Raw genomic sequence first — 19,063 nt, 5'->3', positions numbered from 1 at the left:
CCACCAGCATTATATCTGTAAGCAGTATTTTAGCTATTGTAGAACTATCTGCAAGTCAGCATCTTGCATGGCTCAGAAAAATTAACTAAATTGAAGACTTAAAGTAAATCAATGCTCAGCAGAACTGTAGCCTTATTTCTGGATGCCAAGCCACACTACAGAAAACTTTGTTAGAAAGCAAAGAGAATGTTATTTTTCAACAGAACATGTGTGTGTGTGTGTGTGTAAAGGAAAACATTATTCACAGCTAAAGTTACCCATGAAATACAAATGCAGAAGATTAGAAAATCTGAAAATCTTATGTGTACTTTAGGAACAAAAAACTTTGCATCTTTCTATAATGCCTTACGCTTGAGAAGTTTTAATTAGATCACAATAATTAAGTCTGTCTGATAACATCACTGTGATATACGTCTTCATTTACAAATGGGTAAACTGAGACTGAAAGTGGTCCTTTGTGCCAATTTGTGCCTTACCCAATCAATCAAAGAACAAAACAGCACAGAACTTCTGATGTCCTGGCTTCCACTTCACTGGTCAAATTTTTACCAGATCACATCTCATGCCAACAGGACCTCATGCTAACAACCTCTTTGTATTTGAGAGTGGGACCCAGAGTTTTCAACACTATTATTGCTGTAACACTTCATCACTTGTATTCCTGTCTATTAGTTTAGCATATACAACTGTTTTTACAGCCAAACAAAACAAGTTTACGAATTCACATATTTTTATTTTAATTATTAATTATATTGTTTTCCAAGAACCTCATTTAAAATACCATTGAAAGTCTTTTTCTCATTTGTCAAAAGCCCCAGTAAATTTATTCCTCTTTTATGTGGTACTGGATTATTTACTCTTCATTTTCTACATGAAACAAGCCCTGACTAGTTACTAGATGGCAGACATGTCATGTCCAAATCCCAGAAACCTGCTTATTTTACTTCATAGGTCTTTTGAGGGTTTGGCTGCTTTCCTGATCTTGCACATGTGAGCTCCATCTTTCTGAGAATGCATCAGTCAGCCTGCCTGAGCTAGTCACAGGCAGGATCTGTAAAACCAGGCATCTGCAGATGTTAGGCTACCAAAAATGAATACCAGTGTTGTATTCTAGGGGCTTTCATTCGGTGCAGGACTGTGGGCCTTGGCAGGGTGGAGCTGGGAGCACGATAGCTTATCTGCACAGAAAGGAGTGTCAGGGTTTGTAGGATTCAGCAGCAGCATGGCTAATGAGGACAGAGCAGCCTGACCCGTGGAAGTGTTGAGCAACCACAACTCCCATTTACTTCAGCACTTTTGTGGATCAGATCCTCAAGGTTATGTGCTTTTTGGAATAAGCCTCTTGTGGTCTGCATCAGCCTTTTCTCTTGGCAATGGTGGCCCAGGCCATTCATTGTTGGCTTTGGCCAGCCGTGACCAGCATGGCTTCTGGTCACAGACCACGTGACACAGTCATTTTTAGCATATCAAATTCACAGAGAGACTAAATGCCCAGTTTTTGCAAAGTTGTTGAAATGCCTGTTTTGTCTTGTTCAAAGCATTTCTGTCTCCAGGTCCAGCAAACTGCTGCTTTTGACAAACTACAAGTCACCATCTTGCTACTGAGCAGACTGTGCCTGGGAGAAAAGAATCAATTAGATAATAAAAGTGTTAGAGGATTTGCTTGTTTTATCACTTCGTTTATCCTTTCAGTGTTATTGTTCTGTCAAGAAACCAAAACATGAAGAACTACATCACAATTACTCTTTGCTTTGACTCACACAAACCAAGAAGGATGGGTCAGTGAGGGCTGTCACGAGCTGCACCCATTACCACTGCTGCCCTTTGGAAGGAGCCTCTGTTCATTTTTCCTCATTCCTGACTACTCATCAGGAAGGGCCAATAAGGAGGAAATCTTTGGTGAGCTTCTGCATTGTTGTCTCTTCTGCATTAGTAAGAAAGAAAAGAAACTAAGCAACACAATATAGAATTCTGACTTACAGAATACTAAGTGCTTTTTTTCCCACAGACTTTACTACCTCCCTACATCATTGCCATTGATTTATCTGTTTCACTGTGTGAAAAGCTCATCCTCTACTAGGCTGAATAGCTGAGGTATCATGTACTGCACAATTCATACCCTTTCCCAAGAGCTTATTTGCAGGATTTTCATAAGGAGAGAAAATAACCTAACACAGCTGTAAAAGGATTGATAAAAAAAAAAAAGTTTTCTGAAAAACTTCCTGAAACTAATTGCAGTGGGTTTAAGCTTTTCTACAACAAATGAGACACAAAGGGGTCTACCCAAGCAAATTCAATTGTATTGCAAATTATCTACCTACCTGAGTACAGATCCCTTCTTTGTCTGATTGAGAATATAGATATAGGCATGGGACTGCCACATGACTACTTTATTGCAGAGTTCATCTGCCTCTTTCCATCCCCCTTTCCCCATTTTCTGCCAATCTGTACTTCCTCCCTACTGTCAAATGCTCCCCTGATCCACCTCTAAAAATGTAGCCCTTAAAATATCCTGACAAGCTCTATGGACCTGTACAGCAACAAGGAAAATTTGGCTATCAGAGGACTATTTGTCACACACACTGAACTTAGCTCAGAGCCTCATTAGAGCCACATATGGAGCTTCAAGGGTATTTGTTTGGGATGGGCTGTGAACTTAACCAAAGGTAACTCCCATTCACAGGCAGATGGAGGAGGTGGTGCCAGTAACATTACTGGGTTCAGAAATACAACACAGCTTGTCATAACATGTTGCTCTGGCAACATCTGTTAACAGCCCACAGAGCTATGTAGCACTTAAGCCAGATATAGCCATAATGTAGTCTTTTGCACTGAGCTGCAGCTATTTGTACCTTTCCCAGACAGCAACATGTATTATTTGCTCCTGGCCTCAGAAAACCCCACCATCTCTTTCAGGGTTTATTTTCATTTTTCTGGGATTAGGTTACAATGCCATGGCAAGTACATCTCAGTAACAGCCTTTTCGAAGATGTCAAACTCAGAATTACACCAAATTCTTTCAGGCGCTCCAGACAACACCCAGCCAGAAGCAGAGTTTGGTCCAGACAGCATTGCTTGTCAATCAATGGAACTAATTTCTTACAGGAAGTCCTCTCAGCTTCACCAGCATCACTCCAGATCCTTAACAACATAACATCTAGTTTCAGGTACTCTATTCAGCAAATAGGGAAGCTAGTCTGGCACCACCAGGAAAGACTATAGAAACAAATATTTCTGCTTTTGAGTTTATATTTGTGACCATTTTTATGTGTTACAGCTGCAAATGGATCAACGTAGTATCCTACAAGCTGTGAGGTCATATCAACACAAATTTTCTATGACAAACGTAGTCTTTTAGGAGGGGTAGGTGATAGGGAAGGAGACAAGGACTTCTGCTTTCTTGTGCACCATCAGGATTTTATCACTAATCACAATTTTTTTACACTTTTAGAATTTTATGATGTTCAATTCATAAAAGGAGTGACACTTTCCAGAGTGATAATTACTTGAGAATATTTCTGTTGTGATAAGGGAGCCCTTCAGGGTGTCTATAGAGACAAAAGTCAAAAGAGGTAAATGCATGCCACAGCTGTGCCATACCCTTCCTCTGGGTCTAGTAAGCCTGGTGGGTTTTTCCACTGAAACAGCAAGGGATTTTCCTATCAGAAGGCAGCTGGTATCAGCAGATCTCCCAGCTTATCTAGATGTCGCATCTCTTCCAATTTAAATGCTACATCAGTGCTTATTAAGCTTGCATTGCAAAGAAATAAAACTAAGGAAAACATTCTGGAGGGTGCTCTGGATTCCATTAAAGGATTGCATTTCTCACTATGTTACACTTTTTCCATATGGCTGAAACATGGAGCTGAATACATTCGTATACTGCTAGTGGTATAATCCCAGATGGTGACAAATGACCTCATTTCAACAGCAACGTATAGATCTTTATGACACCAATGCTCAACCATGCTCTTGGGATATTCTCTCCAAACAATGAATGACTGGCAGATAGCATAATGTTTAACTGCCTTCACTTTTGTACACACTTTATGGCTAACACTGCAGAGCTACTCGTTCGTTAAGTACTCAGCCTTGTAACGGCGTTCAGATGACACGAGATATTCCCTGAGCTGCCAGCCAAGGACCTCCTTTGGCCCATGAAGATCAACAGTGGTGCAGGCAGTGTGTCACTATGTGTGTGTAAAGATATGCTCTGGCAGGGTAGAAGTGAGCTGATAACGTCTTACCCCTGCTTGGGCCCTTCAGCTGCCTCTTGGGGAAGCGTGAAAGGCTGCCAAGCTCAAGATGTGCTGCATCCTGCAATTTGGCTTTTCAGAGAAGAACAACCCCTCCCCCCAAACTCACCCACGCAGTTCTTTACCCCAAGAAGAGGTCATCACACAAAAAGTAGATAGGAGAGAAAAAGACTGCACACTTGACTGTAACTGCAAAAGAGAGAAGTCTGGAGTCCTCTTGAGATGTTGTGTAAATGGAAAGCAATCTGGGCTGTCTCCATTTTTTACAGAAAGACCTCTGTGCTTTTGTGGACTTCATGGCCTGCCAGATGGAGACGGCTCCAAGTAACACTGAGATCTTATTGCCGCAGAAAACCAAGGAGAGCTATAACCCCAAGTACTGCAGGTGTAGGAGGGAGTACTTGCTCGGATGATGATTCATGTCAGCATCTGAATAAATAAGGTCAGACAGCCAGAGATTATTCCAGTGAAGGGGAGTTGATTTGTTTGGGGGGCAGAAAGGAGGGGCTGTTTGTTTGTTTCGTATCATTATACTGTAACCCTGGCCTACTCTGACTTGTTTTTGGTTTTTTTTCCCAAGATTCAGTACTCATTTATTTTAATTAAGACCTCCGTTCAGCAGAACATATAACTGGTTGTAGCCTACCTGAACTGGAATAGCTGTAACAAAAGCATAAATCCTAGTGTTAGCATCCACTGTGTAGTCAGCATAATGTAGCCTTTGTAAACTTATCTGAAATCTGTTTTAAGGAAGATGTCTCCACTACAGACCATTAAAAATAAAAAATCATTTACCTCAAAGGAGTGAAAAAGGATTAATTAGTTAGTGCTCGTGTAGCACTGTGGAGATACAAATTATGGGACTGTGTTATTGGTAAGCAAAAGATGCCAACAGGAAGCAGCATTGTTAAAGGCACGAGGACTAACAATGGTTTTGTTCTTGCACTTGTAAATGGTTTGTCTTCTATTGAAAGGTGTTGGCCTTTCAGCCTAGGAGACTGAAATCCTCTTTCTTCAACCAAAAGAGCCTTCATGGGCTGTGCATAGTTTCTCACACTCCCTCACTAGTGTTCCTCACTCTTAGCTTATAGATGCTAGACAGTAGCCCATTCTCCATAGTCCTTTTATTGCTTGGCCTCTGCCTCAGCTGCCAAGAGGGGTGCCATTTAGACTCATTGTTATGGTAGCTTTTATGATCTAGACATGGTGTCTAGGATCAGAGACTTCCTAGCAATTTTGCATATGCTGCTGCACTGCCGTCAGAAGAGAAGAACTCCTAGTAGCCAAAAATGTGGGCAGAATTCAAAGCAATGACCTACAGATGAAAGGCACCCCATCTGGGCCAGTTAAGCCATCCAGCCTCTGAATGCCAGCTCTTCACTGAATGAAACCGTATTGTGATGTGATGCTCAGAAGGGAGAAAAAAAAAAAAGAAAAAAGAAGCAGTTTTAAAATATCTGTGGATAACGGCTGTCTAGAGCTAGGGCTACAGACATTCAAACCTTGCTTACATAATATTTCTATCACGCACCATCCTCCCACCCAACTCTCCACATCATGCCAAGGTGCTGGAGGGAGGTCTTGTTCTTATTTATGCGGCATGAATACAAAATCAGAGAGGGTGGCAGAAACTTTCCACAGAAAGGTATGGTGCCTTGGCATGCTGAGGAAAATAGTAGAGCAGGAACAGCTTGTAAATGAGGGGGGAGGAGAAGGATTAAAGAAATTGAAATAACGGTATTCAAGTATTTCCTCAAAAAAACAGGATGACTGCAGTCCCTTAAACCCAAAAACTCGGGGAGAAAAATACAGAGGAAAACATCTTTTCTCCCTATGTTTATTATATTGCTCACTTAGACAAGGAAAATCTTTTTTTACCCCGTTGTCCTCAGCTTCTTTTTCACCCTGTTGTCCTCAGCTCCTTTTTCACCCCGTTGTCCTCAGCTCCTGACACAAATATGACCTCTGTCCTCCTTCCTTGCAAACATAGGCCAGATGAGGAAGGTGGTTTTGTCACCTGGAGTTAATTTATTCCAGTCTCCGCTGTGCTGTGCTGCTGTGCTGGGGTGGAACCTTTTCAGATGTCGGGATGACAGGAGAAAGAAAAACGAAGCAGCAGAATATGTGTGGCGGGTGGCCGAGTCATCCTATCACCACGTATTTGTGTAGTTTCTTTTAGTGCCATCCAATCTTTCCTTCTGTCCCTAAATGGCCTGTGTTGAAAATGTCCCTGCTTACAGTTGCTCAACTGGAATGAGGACAAATTGTTTGCAGTGGCCCCCTTCCAAATGCTTGTGCTGTAACTTTTGTCTTGACTAGTCTCTGGAGATATCTCTAGAGTGAGTTTCCTATGACTCGTTTGTGCTACCCCTAAGTCATGTCAGATTTTCTTCCTCCAGTCTTTCAACTTTGCAGCAGAAATCTTATTTAAAACACCCCCTTCACAGAAAAAGCCAGAGCAGGCAGAGGCTTAATGCTGTTATGTCACAAGTTCCCAAGTGAATTAGAAGCGAGGGGGTTGGGTCTCAAGGGTACCCGAGGTTACAGAGGGGTAAGAGCAGGAAAGGAGATCCACAGGGACAACAGGGATGGCCACACCAAGCAGCTCTGAGTTATTAAAGCCCAGTGGTGTTAGGCCTGCATTGCCTTCCACACTAAGATACCAGCCACTTTTGTAGGTAGGAATGCCTGGCCCCTTGGCCCTCCAGGCCACTTCAGTTCAGCACTGAAGGGGTGGTGAAGGTACTCTTCCCCCTCACACTCACATGTGAATTAGTCCAGGATGACACAGCATCAAAAAAAAAAAAAAAAAAGTGGGTTAGCAAAGCTTGAAGAACTAAGCCAAGAAAGGGAGGGTTTATAGTTCCAAAAACCATTTGATGGAGTTTTGCACGTAGACTCATTAATAGATGTTATGGAAGAAAAGGTTCTTTCCTCCCCTGTTAGATGCATGACCTGTTAGACATGTATGTGTATATATCTGTAATATTTTCCAAGGATAACTCAATTCAAAGGCCATTGTCTGCTTAAATATTAGTTTTTCATCGAGTGTACAATCTGCTTTTAGAAAATAAATACAGATTTAATGGTATGAAAAGGTCTCCTTCAACACTTTTAGGGCAGAAAACCAGGCCTGTGTAAAGCATCTTCCCTGTCCCTTTACACACTTTGCAGAAAATGATATGAGAATCCTCAGATTGAGGGAAAGTGAAGCCAGGAGATGAGACTGCCATGGTTCCTCACAGAGGCCCTGGACATACAAGGACCATGAGGGAGAGCAAATTGCAGGACCATCAACCCTTCCTGCCTCTTGGCTGGAAGCAACCAGCCATCACACAGACGTGTGCCTGGTTCCCCAGGGGAGCTTTTGCCTGCTTAGATTTCCAGGGCTCCCAAGTCACCAGGCAGCCCCCTCAAAGCACCTCAGCACCTTTTCCTTTGTGTCACAGGAAATGGGAGTGTGGGGAAAAAAGGAACAATGGAGTTTAATGAAGGCACCCCATGGTTCCAGTCATGGGATGGTTCACTTTACACATTGGGTGGTGCATCACATTGCAGTGGCATCTCCTGCTCTTTGACCATTTTCTGGTCTCCTGACTCAGCAGAGAGGTTATCTCCACTGCAGACATATCCCTGTATCTCTGAGATAACATTACCAGCTAGAAGTGGACAGAGCACAGCCAGCCAAGGCATTCCAGACACTAGAGGTTGCTCAGTGTTATGAGGCTTAGCAAACAAGGATTTTATACAACGTTGTCATTATTTTTGGGATTTAAAATCTTTGTTATCTTTTATTCATTATTCATTTTTTTTTTCTTTCCTTTTTTTTTCTTTTTTTTTAACACAACCAATGTCATACTGTGCCTCTGCCTCCCAGTTAGCCAGCCAAATGATTGCTTGCATTGCACCAGGATCTCACAAAACACTATGACTACTTTGTTTTTCATTAGCACTAGAGGGGAAAAATAAACAAGCTGGGCTCATGGTTTATAATTGCATATGTAATTACATTTTAAGACCACTCTTTGCAATACAAATTAGCTCACTGCCCTTTGTATCATCTCTGCAGTGCCTCTCAGAGCAAATGTAAGCCATCTCTTTTTTTGTCCATCATGCAGCCAGATTCCAATCTCGGATGTGCTGAAAACAGTGTGATGTACCTCTAAAAATGATCTGCTCTGCTTGCAAACACAATGACCAGTATTTGGAGCCATGCCTTGACATTCCCTATGTAGTTGGAAGAAGAACCTGTCCAGGCCAATCTTTGGGTCCAATCCAGCTGGCAAACATTTTATAGTACAGCAAATTTTTGTAGAGTTACTCCTGGTTTGCATTGTTTTCAGCATCTCCACAGATCCATGGGAAGAGATCTGCTGATACCACAAAGGCAGAGTCTGTGCTTGGCTTGACTGGTTTCACCATATAAGTAGTAGGGAAGATGAGGGGCATATTGTCAATAAAACACAGACATTATTTACAATTCAACTTCTAAAAGCTGCCATAAAGTAGTGAATAGCAATGAATAAGTCCAAAGCCATTCTACTCTGTTTTGGTTACTACTTTATGCTCCCAGAGCTCATATGTTCAAAGGGACAAAGCAGAGACGCCCAGAGGAGAGGAAGTCTCATTCTAAAAAGCCATAAAAAGAAATGCATGGCCACAGATCAGGGGATAATTTTATTTCTCACATGTTTTCTGACCCTATGAAGAGCAACTTTAAATTGTTGCTCTCTTTCTTGATTTTAGAAGAATCTAAAGCAGACACCACAGTTTACAAAATAGCAGGTGGGCATGAATCCTGAAAAAGTAGATCCATAACAAAATCTTGGTCACTGAGGCCAGAAGGACCCTACCCTTCTGTCTGTGGCAGGATTGATCTAATTATTCTATAACTGTTCCTGCAGATGGGTGTCTGGCCTTGAATAACTCCAACGACAGTGATTGTCCAACGGCTCTTGGCAGCTTGTCCAACTGCCAAACAGTTCTTCTACAGTTTTGCCTAATATTTAACCTAAAACTTCCCTTCTGCTTCAGCCAATTATTATTTGTCCCATCTTTGTTGACTAATGAGAATAATTGATCCTTGTCCTCTTTATAACATTCCTTTATGTCTCCCGTTATTATGTTCCCCACACTCTACTTTTGCCTTTTGGCTAAAGGTGCCAAGTTATCTTAACCTTTCCTCTTAGATCTGAATGCCAGACTTCTTACCATCTTTCTTCCACTCTAAATTCTTCAATTTGTCCACATATTTTCATACAGAATTGAATGTAGTTACTCCAGTTATGCTTTAACCAGTGCCAAGCAGAGCGCAATAATTACTTCAGTAACCTTACTGACCCCATCTAATAACAAAGGCAAAATGCAGCATGTAATTAAAATCTAAAAAAATAACTATTTTTAAAAGCTAATTGCCTTGACAATCAGAACATTCTACAGCTCAGAGAACACACACTAAAGAATTTAAAGGTTATTGTTCATTCAAAAAACATCTTTTTCAATTATATTCCCAATATTATATTTTGAGCTGTCTTCTGTTTTACTTCTATTAGGAATGGTCTGCACTGCATCTCTCACACTTCCTCACCATCTTCTTATTTCCTGTAGATTTAACTCCTAGAAGCTCCATGGGGTCCTGTCTGTAGTAAGGGTGTTCACTAAGAATTTCCCATTGTTTTGAGACCTTCTCCAGCTCCACCAGTATGGCACAGCAAAGAACTCCCACTCATGCTTTTGATCTTTTAGGCTATTGCTATGTCTTCCAGCTTCACTAATGTCAGTGGAGCAGAGCCAACAGTGAGGCATTTTTAGAAAGCTTCCTTTACAAGGACAAAATATTCATCTCCTTTGCCAAGTCCATGGTGCCCTACCTTGAATCCCCTTCTCTCTCTGGTCTGGCTGATTTTCTTTTAAAGGGCCTTCTATCCTCTTCACATCATCAGCATCATACATGTCCATCACAGTCTGTAAATGCATGTACTCCTGCTTTCCATGGGTACCTCTTCAGGAATAGAAATCCTTGTTACAACCAACACAAATGATTCAACATTGCTATCAATCTGCTGACAACAGCCATTCTTGGAAAATGGTTACATGAATTTCTAGAATCCCTGAAAATAAACAAATTTGGCCCCATTAATAGGAATGGCAAATTCAGACTGCAAACTCAGTAGACTGAGCCAATGCATTTAATTAAATTGGTTTTCTATTATGCTGATAAGCAGAGATATGAGTGTTGTTAGTAGACGTAATAGTTTCTATTCTTGTTGCTTCATACAACCTTAATTAAATTACAATTGTTCTGTTGGAAAACATGTCTGTGAACACCTCCAGATAGACAACACAGGAAAATATTCCTAACAATATAAAAATCAGAAGTGCGATATTGCATGGTAGATAGGACAAAAAAAGGCTAAGACTGCAGTGGGGAAGATTCAGATTTGACTTACGAAAAACCCGACTGTGAATCATTAGAATACATCATCTGGGCATTGGAATAGATCATCTTGATTTTCCTGTTCTTTGTTATCTTCTAGCACAAGTTAAATGAGCAGCTGACAAGAATGACCCAGGCATAATTGGTCCTACTTTGTTACACACAGATGACTGAGGTTCTTTTGAGGATCTTTTCGCCTCTGTTGTATTTCTATGGTTGTATTTCACTTTAAATTTATAAAAAATGAAGTAAACTCCTGATCTCATTTACACACCTCTGAGCCTCTCATATTCTATAAAATCTGTACATTTACAAATGAGGTCAGAATTTGGCTTCCAATAATAACACATTGTAATATGCCAGCAATTCCTCCATAATATGGAAAAGAGCAAAGTACCTTGTTGTATGGGTCCCTTAACCAGTATATACAACAAAATAATCACTGCTTTTTATAGCTAGACCTCATCACAACAAAATAATCACTGCTTTTTATAGCTAGACCTCATCCAAACACTTGTGTAAGACCCTCTCATATAGCTATGTAAAGTAACATATCCACACATTTCCACCTGGAGAAGAGATATCTTTGGAGGTCTGAATAAAATCAACAGAAATACCACCTGCAAATGGACAGTGTACAACCAGGCATTGGTTGGATCATTTCCACCTGGAGAAGAGATATCTTTGGAGGTCTGAATAAAATCAAACAGAAATACCACCTGAAAATGGACAGTGTGCAACCAGGCATTGGTTGGAGTCCAGGCAAACAAGAACTTAAAAGACTTATGTTTGCATGGTTCTTTGGTATTTCGGTATTTTCTTCCTTCTTTGTTTATTACAGTGCTCTGGATAGAGATTAAATTTAACAGCTCAGTATTTGGTTTTTTTCCACTTACCTTGAAATAAGATTCATACACATTTTTGTAGCACGATTTAAAACTGCCAAGTGGTCTTTTAAACAATCCTCAGTGCTTCCAAAGGAGTTGCTCATGGCCTCTTACACACAAGTGCGTCCCTGGACCCACATTAGGAACTGATCCCATCCCATACAAATAAAGCTTTACCCTCTTTGTCCAGCAGAAAAAGCACTCCTTCTTAAAACATGCCAGGACACCAAATCCCCATTGTATTCCACTAGCAAATTCTGCTATAAGACTCCATTGAAAGCCTATTTAGGTTGGTTAAAGGCTTGCCATCAAGTCAGTGAGGTTTGGGACAGGCCCTTGACATAGGGGTCTTAAGGACAGGAAAGCCTCCCTACACACTATAGCTCTTAAGGAAATCACTGAGGTCAGCAGAGGCTGATGGACTTCAGCTGATCACTGAGGTCAGCAGATGCTCAGTGGGAAAAGAATTTTGTGCTGATCCAAAGCTACCAGAGAAATAAGAAGGTGGGAAGACTGAAGAGAGTGAGTCCTTCCCACATGTCATTCACCTGCAGGCTGCTAGGTCTGCAGCGGCTGGAAAAGCCAACCAGAAATGTTCTTTGGAAGTGATTAAAGAAGTCAGCACTCCCACATAGTGTAGAAATGACTGCATGATGTGGTTTTTTATTTTTAAAATAAATTTAAGACTCCATCCCCTAATTCACACAAAAGCTAACAAAATAAGGTGGTTTTTTAATGATGTACAAATCAATATTATAAAAATAAGTAAATATTTTCCTTGGCAAGAAAATATCAAATACCTCATCCTTGTAACATGCTAGTTTTGTATTTACACAGCGTAGTGTCCCACATTACCATAATGTGTTAGTAGCATGAAAATTTTTTATCTGCCATATCTTAAACAAAGCTTGAGTTACTGTCTGCAGTGCCCTTAAGCTAAATGTCATAGTCTTCATAAGATTGAAACAAAACACAGAGAGCAGTGAGCACTAACCACATTAAGGTTTAATGCTTATAAACACAGAAGGTTTAACACTTGGCAAGCCAAAATTCCCCTATGACCTGAAGACATGCAGATCATGACCTGAGAATTAAGTGCTGCGTTAAGCAGTCAAGCTGTCTCCCTAAAGAAAAGACAAAAATAGCCAAAGACCCAAAGACTAGCTGAGCCATTGGGTTGGCATATGTCAGGTGAGACCAGGCCCAAATCAGAGCTGACCTGTAGCCGTGTGGGCCAAGCCTGACCTAGGCAGGGCTTCCTAAGAAGAAGGATTTTCAGAGGTGCTCAACACCCATTGTCCCCACTGACCCCCAGGGAAGAGGAGCACTTAAACTATCATGCAACCCATCTCAACAAAAATCTTCTCGTGTTAGCCGGAGGGAGGGATCCAAAGTGAAATTTCTTTCCCCTCTATTTTCCTAACCATGAAGGTGCTCCCTTGCTTGCCCTGTCTCCCTTCAAGAGCTTCTCCTAAAAGCAAGTGCCACAGTCTTAGAAATTAGCCATCTGCTTAATTTTTCTGAGAAACCTGGTTGAAAAGTGTCACTTTGGGGGAAAAAGCTTGGGGATAGAGGGGGAAAGAGAAGGAAGCAGGGAAAGTAAAATGTGAAACAAAGGTTTTGAACTAAATGCTTAAAGATACATAGGTCAACCTTTGCAGAGAGAAAGAAAGAAAGAAAGAAAGAAAGAAAGAAAGAAAAGGTCTGCAAGGCAGGGAAGTTGATTTAGAAAGATGAAGGTCAACAGAGCAACAAACATCAGAGATGAAGAGGAGGAATGCAGCAACAAGAGGGGAGTGTTAAACAGCTGCCATGGGGAGCTTAAAAGGGACATTCAGCATGCTCAAAACACTCTAATTTTGCCATAGTAGATTTGCTTGTGCCAAATTCCCACACAGAAAAATTTCAGGGACATAAGACTGACCTTGGTATCATGGTTTTACTTCTCTTACTTTTTTCACTGCGAGCTGTGTTTAGCTTGTAAATACATGAGTGTTCTATTCTCAAGTATTTATTGCATTCCTTACAAGATATTTTTGAGGGTTGATCAATATGAAGTTTATCCATGAAGTTACTATACAATTCCTACAGGATTAAAATTGGACATTTCTCTGCTTGTTGGTAAATTGCCAAATGCTGTTACAAGTAACACTCAATTGTAATAAACTTTTATTTAGGGTCCTAAGGTGCTCATTACAGAGAGATGCATATATATATATATGTGTGTGTGTATGTTAAATTAGGCAATAAAAGAATCCCATGCTGCATAAGACCTAATCAAAAGGCAGAATTTCCAATCTGGAGAGAATGTTGCTATTTTGACTTCCATTTCCATCCCAAAACAGGTCAAGAAATCAAAATATCAATTAAATTAATTGGTGGAGCACAGATAGCAGAATAAATTAGGTTTGAAAATGTCTATAGACAAAATGCTGTTTCTTCCAATTGAAAATATAATTGTCCCAGGCTGAAAAGTTCTGGAATATGATCCTCTTCTCACATGGCTGGAAATCAAGATTATTCTGCTAGAAATCCATGAAGTTACGTTGGTGGAAACCTTCACGTGGGTAATAAAAAATACACAGAATTACAAGCATTTGATAAAGCCAAGTGCTTTGGAAAGCTTTACGCTTTCAAGCTTCAGGGCATAAAGTAACCCAGGAATCAGGAGGAAATTTTGTGGCTTATCCCCATGGCTGTGATAGTGGAGGCCAGGCGGTCACACTGCCTCACCAGGACTGTGGGGAGCACGTCTGCTCAGCAGAAATACAGGAACATCCACATTCTCCTGTTCAGCAAACGCTGGGATTGTGGCACACACTGGACACGGACTAGTGAATAGGAATTGTGAATGGCCGAGTCCAAACTGTCTGCTGGGCTTCACAGGCAGCTGAGAGACAACAGGAGGAGGCAGCAGCTGGCCCTGCAGTGGGAAATACTGGCTGTCAGAAGCAGCCAGGCAAGATCTGGCAACGCACTCCCAAAGAAAGTGGAGACAAGCTGTCTGCCCGGCTCTCTGAATGCAGAAGTTTTGGACCCGTGAGCAAAGCAACTCTCTTCAGACATTTGACTCCTCTCCAGAGTTCAGGAAATTAGAATTTGGATATATTCATTGTGAGGGATACAAGGTGTCACGCCATTCTGCTACCAAGTGCTCCTTTTAGTAAGGACAGCTCAAAACTACTTTTCCTCTTTGGGCCTTTCCTGTTGTTTTTTTTTTTAAAAAAAACAAGAGTCTTTCAAATGCCGTAGCCCTCAGGTTACAAGGTAATCTTTAACCATCTGCTTAATTTTTCTGAGAAACTTGGTTGAAAATTGTCACTTTGGGGGAAAAAAGTACATGGATATTCCCACACAAAGTTCATTCTGCAGGGAACTAGGGGACAGTTCAAGCTCTGGACAAGGCAGATGTCTTATCTGTATCACCACAGAGTCAATACCAGCAAAATTGCCAGCTGACTTCTGATGTAAAAAGCAGAAATTGAAGAAGAGTGCTACTGGCATGTTTTCTCAGAGTGAGGACCAGTGTGTAACCTTTGCACCACCAGCTCTGAAGGTGGTCCCCAGTCTGGAGCAGCAAAATTACAGTGATGGGAAGCTGTGGTTTCAAGCCTAGCATACAATAAATACTTTTAATGCCATAAAGTTCAGAGCTGAGCATTCAAATTCAGGATGTTCATTTGTCCCAAATCTAGTCACTTGAACCTCTGAACATAACTACAGCTGCTGCTTGTAGAGGATTGTTAGGAAGAGAGAGAAGAGCCTTTGGAGTACCTCATCTGCAGGCACTCATTGATTGTTCATCATTTTTTAAAACTTGAAATCACCATCTGGTTGTGTGTAATATGGTAGTGCTCTAAGGATTATATCACAAGCTAAAAGAAAAGACTTGAGGAAATTAATGTCCCAGTGTTAAATTTGAGACTTTTAGAGGTATTCAAATGAGTTAAAACCCAACTGAAAAAGAAGAAAAATTGGCTTTTCCAGAGAAATTATTATCACAGTCCAAAAATCAATGCAGAATGCACTGAACCAAGAGTTTTATACATAACTTCAGAACTAAGCTGAAAAAACAGGTTGATTTGTCCCCAACCATTTATATCTAGATGGGGGTAAATCACTTCAAAGACAAATTCAGTTACCACCTGAGTGAGAGAATGCAAATGAAGGGTCAGTCAAAAATCTTTCAGTAGAGAGACCTGCATCGTTCATTCCTGACTCCAACCCAATTCCATTCTACAGTCTTGTCTGGCCTCCACAGTGATTTCGCAAAGTCAAGCACAATGGAAGTGCAACAAAACCAAACTTGAAGTCATTGAACCCTCACACAAAATATGGACAGATTTTTCCACATAATTCTACCAAAATTTTTCAAGTCTCAGGCTAGGGTGTTGGCCATTAGATCATTTATGCTTCCCAGAATAGGAAATAGCATCCATTTCAGAATTATTCAGAATGCTGGAAAATCCAAAATTAATGAAATAACTTGTGATCAGGGCAAAAAGAAAAAAAAAAAATGTCTAACTTCAGAAATCAGCTGGATAGATTCAAAATTCAAGGCGAAATTCAAGACAACTGTATTTACTGGAGAAAAAAAGCAAAGCTTGATCTAATCTCTCACCCAAAATCCAACCACAGTGTCTGGACTCAACAGGGTCAGGTTATTTTCCCATGGTATCAAAACCACAACTAGAAATAGTCGAAAGAAGCAACTGTCAAAAGAAGCCACTCATTTCATTAAGTTTCCAGTACAGCTCTGATCAAAGTGACAGTTACACTTCAACAAAGTCTTTTGATCTTGTTGATGCTCAGCTGAATGGAATCATCACGTCTTCAGAGCCGTGCCCAATGAGAACATAAATTCTGACTGCTCATTGCTGAAAAGATTGCTTGCTATTTTTATCCTGGTTGTTTTTTACTTTAAGAAAAAAGTTGAATTCTCTCTGTCAAAATCAACAGAAGAGTTATTTAAAGGTATGGCAAGATACGCATTCACTTAATGGAATACATACAAGAGACTTTACAATAACTTATGAATTCCAGAAGTGTACTCAATACTACACAGCAAAGTCAATCATGCTGGTAGATATATCAAGATAAAAATGCAGAATTGATTCAGAGGAAGATTTCAAGAAATAAAAAAAAAATCTCACCAAAAACACAAAGGAATAGAAAAAACGAGGTGTGCATGGAGCAAATGGAGATAACATTAGAGAAAGAATGCAACACAAACCAGCTAATGGGTTAGGAAAAATCACAATTAGTCTTGCAGTTTTGCATGCTGAAGTCTCTCAGCCTGCAGTTCCTGAGCCATGATGTACAAACCACCACTGGCCAACACATCTTTGGTGGCAGCCCACTGTCAACTGGCTGAGCATTACCTTTCTTGTCCCAGATGTTGTATCACACTGAAGATGCTGTTAATGTATGTCAGACTGAAACAAGCCTGTGCTATCATTGCTACAGAGGCTTTTACAGAACTGCACATGAGAAATTAATCAAATCAAAGGGCAGAGAGTAAAAATTTATCTCACCCCTCTCTCTGTATGGAGATGCAGAGTATTCCATGCTAAAAACTAAAAAGATTCTCGTGTCTGTTCAAAAATTTGCACCAGAAAGTTTGAGAGATCAGCTGTAGACCAAACCATGACTGATACATCAGTCAATACAGCATTTAAAAAGAGTTCACAAAGGAAAAAAGTAATTTTGATTCCTGACTTAGAGAAATTCCTGGCAAAGGAATTAACTATGCTCAACCCCCAAATAACCAAACACCCATCCACTGCATGTGGAAATTATTCTGCCATCATTTTACTACTCCAGCAGAGGTGGTGCATGGCCTTTCAAAGTTTTGGCTCTTTTCAAAGGCTCTTATTTTAAACATTTTAGTACTGGGAACTGCATGGAGATGGCAATTATGGAATTAGAGTGCAGTGTGGAGAATGTCACTTTGAAATCATTAAGCTCAGTTAATTTCCTTTTCAAGCGCAATAGAAAGCAGATGGAGCAGGGAGGGCCAACATGCCACAGAACTCCCCAGGCCTTGGCCAGCACTCTCTTCCTCAGGTCTTACAGAGGGGTCACCAAATCCTCATGGAGTTATTATTCTTTAGGAGCACCACATGCTAGAACTCTGCCAGGATCCTGGTCTTTGGAGCAAGTTGCCTCAATCCTAGGTTTGTGTTCAGCATCAAATATTAGACCTAAATTGCTAACAAGGTCAACAAGGACACAAGGCTCTCACCAGAAGAGCAGTGCAGGGGAGCCAGAGAGAGGCCAGGGGAGCACAGCAGGAAGATTAAGTGCTATGGAAAAGAGAGGCCTTGACAGAGGGAAAGAGGCCTCCAAAGAGTTGTCCAATATGAAGGAAAGGCTGTTACCAAAAGAAAGCATTACCATATGCAGCAAGAGCTGGACAAGAAATTTTAATCTTGACTTGCAGCAAAGATACACTGAGGTCAGGAGAGCAATAATAAATGAAGTGCAAGGTGCAAGGGGAGAGAAGCTTTGAAGCCTCAGTGTGTAGTTGATGCTGCATCACTGGAGGTGGCAGGGAGGAGTGAGAGGAATTTCTCTCAGGGACCATCTAGTTAAGTGTGATCTTTCCTCGGAGCAAGGGGATGACTTCCAGGGATACTGTCCTGCACAACATCTCTTGGATAACTTAATAAAGTCTGTTATGGTTTATTCTTTGTGTTTTTATGCAGAGAAAGAGGGATTCCCCAGAGGAGAATAATGTACAATAAGAGAAACAGATTCAAGTGCTGGAGTTGCAGTAGAGCCTAACAGAGACTTAGGAAGTCCAAATCCATTCCCGGTTAATGCAACAGGACAGATATTCCTCTCTCAGAGTCAGTAATGCAGAGAGCTCCAAGCCTCACACAAACCTCAGGGTTACTTCCACCAAGAAGAAACCAGAGTGAGCCCCAGCCTCTGAACCACCTCAAGCCCAGCTCCAGTTTGACCCATGCAGCACACTCATCCCTTGTGTGTTCCACAGCACAGCAAGCACATTAAATGTGGGCTGTGCTCCAAGCTTTCTGGTGTCCATTGTCCTACATGCAGGCAGCAGCAGCACCACCACTGCTTCCCCTTGCTTCACCTCTACCAAACAATTTGCTTGTGCTCATCCATACAGCCCTTGCTACTATTTCCCACCTATCACAAGAGCTGCCTTCTTAAGAACAGTCCATTGTGTCAGGTGGACAGACTTGTTCAGGTGGACCTCCAAAGCATAGACCAGACTGATGCCAAAGGTAAGGGCAGCTACCCCAGACTGATGGCAGGCATGGGACACAGTGATATCTTCTCTTGCTGCTCACAGGAGGTGTCCATTCTCTCTGGAAGGGTTTGTGCTGTGCATCTAGGATTACCCTTGATGGAAGCAATGCTTCTATATTCATCAGACCAACTTCCTGCAGTTTCCCTTCTAGAAATCTGTAGTGAAAGAGAAAACTTCTGCAGTTGCCTTAGAGAATTTTGCC

General features: G+C 41.1%; 1 protein-coding gene across 9 annotated transcripts in view; it reads left to right on the top strand.

Moving 5' to 3' along the window:
• Nucleotides 1–19,063, top strand: part of LOC120503824 (translation initiation factor IF-2-like) — a 92,883-nt gene that overhangs the window by 22,417 nt on the left and 51,403 nt on the right. For 2 of the 9 annotated variants that reach the window (XM_039712830.1, XM_039712823.1), the window contains exon 3: nucleotides 4,526–4,995. The exons of 6 other annotated variants lie outside the window; for them this stretch is intronic. The gene's annotated coding sequence lies outside the window, so the exon portion shown is untranslated. Of the gene's footprint in view, nucleotides 1–1,692; nucleotides 1,804–4,525; nucleotides 4,996–19,063 lie in introns of those variants that run through there. One more of the 9 variants, XM_039712827.1, reaches the window with a different exon arrangement.

Source organism: Passer montanus, unplaced genomic scaffold, assembly GCF_014805655.1.
Source record: "Passer montanus isolate IOZ18808 unplaced genomic scaffold, ASM1480565v1 scaffold27, whole genome shotgun sequence".
NCBI lineage: Eukaryota > Metazoa > Chordata > Aves > Passeriformes > Passeridae > Passer > Passer montanus.
The sequence above is the reverse complement of the archived record's forward strand: the minus strand, read 5'-3'. Positions and strand labels throughout refer to the sequence as shown.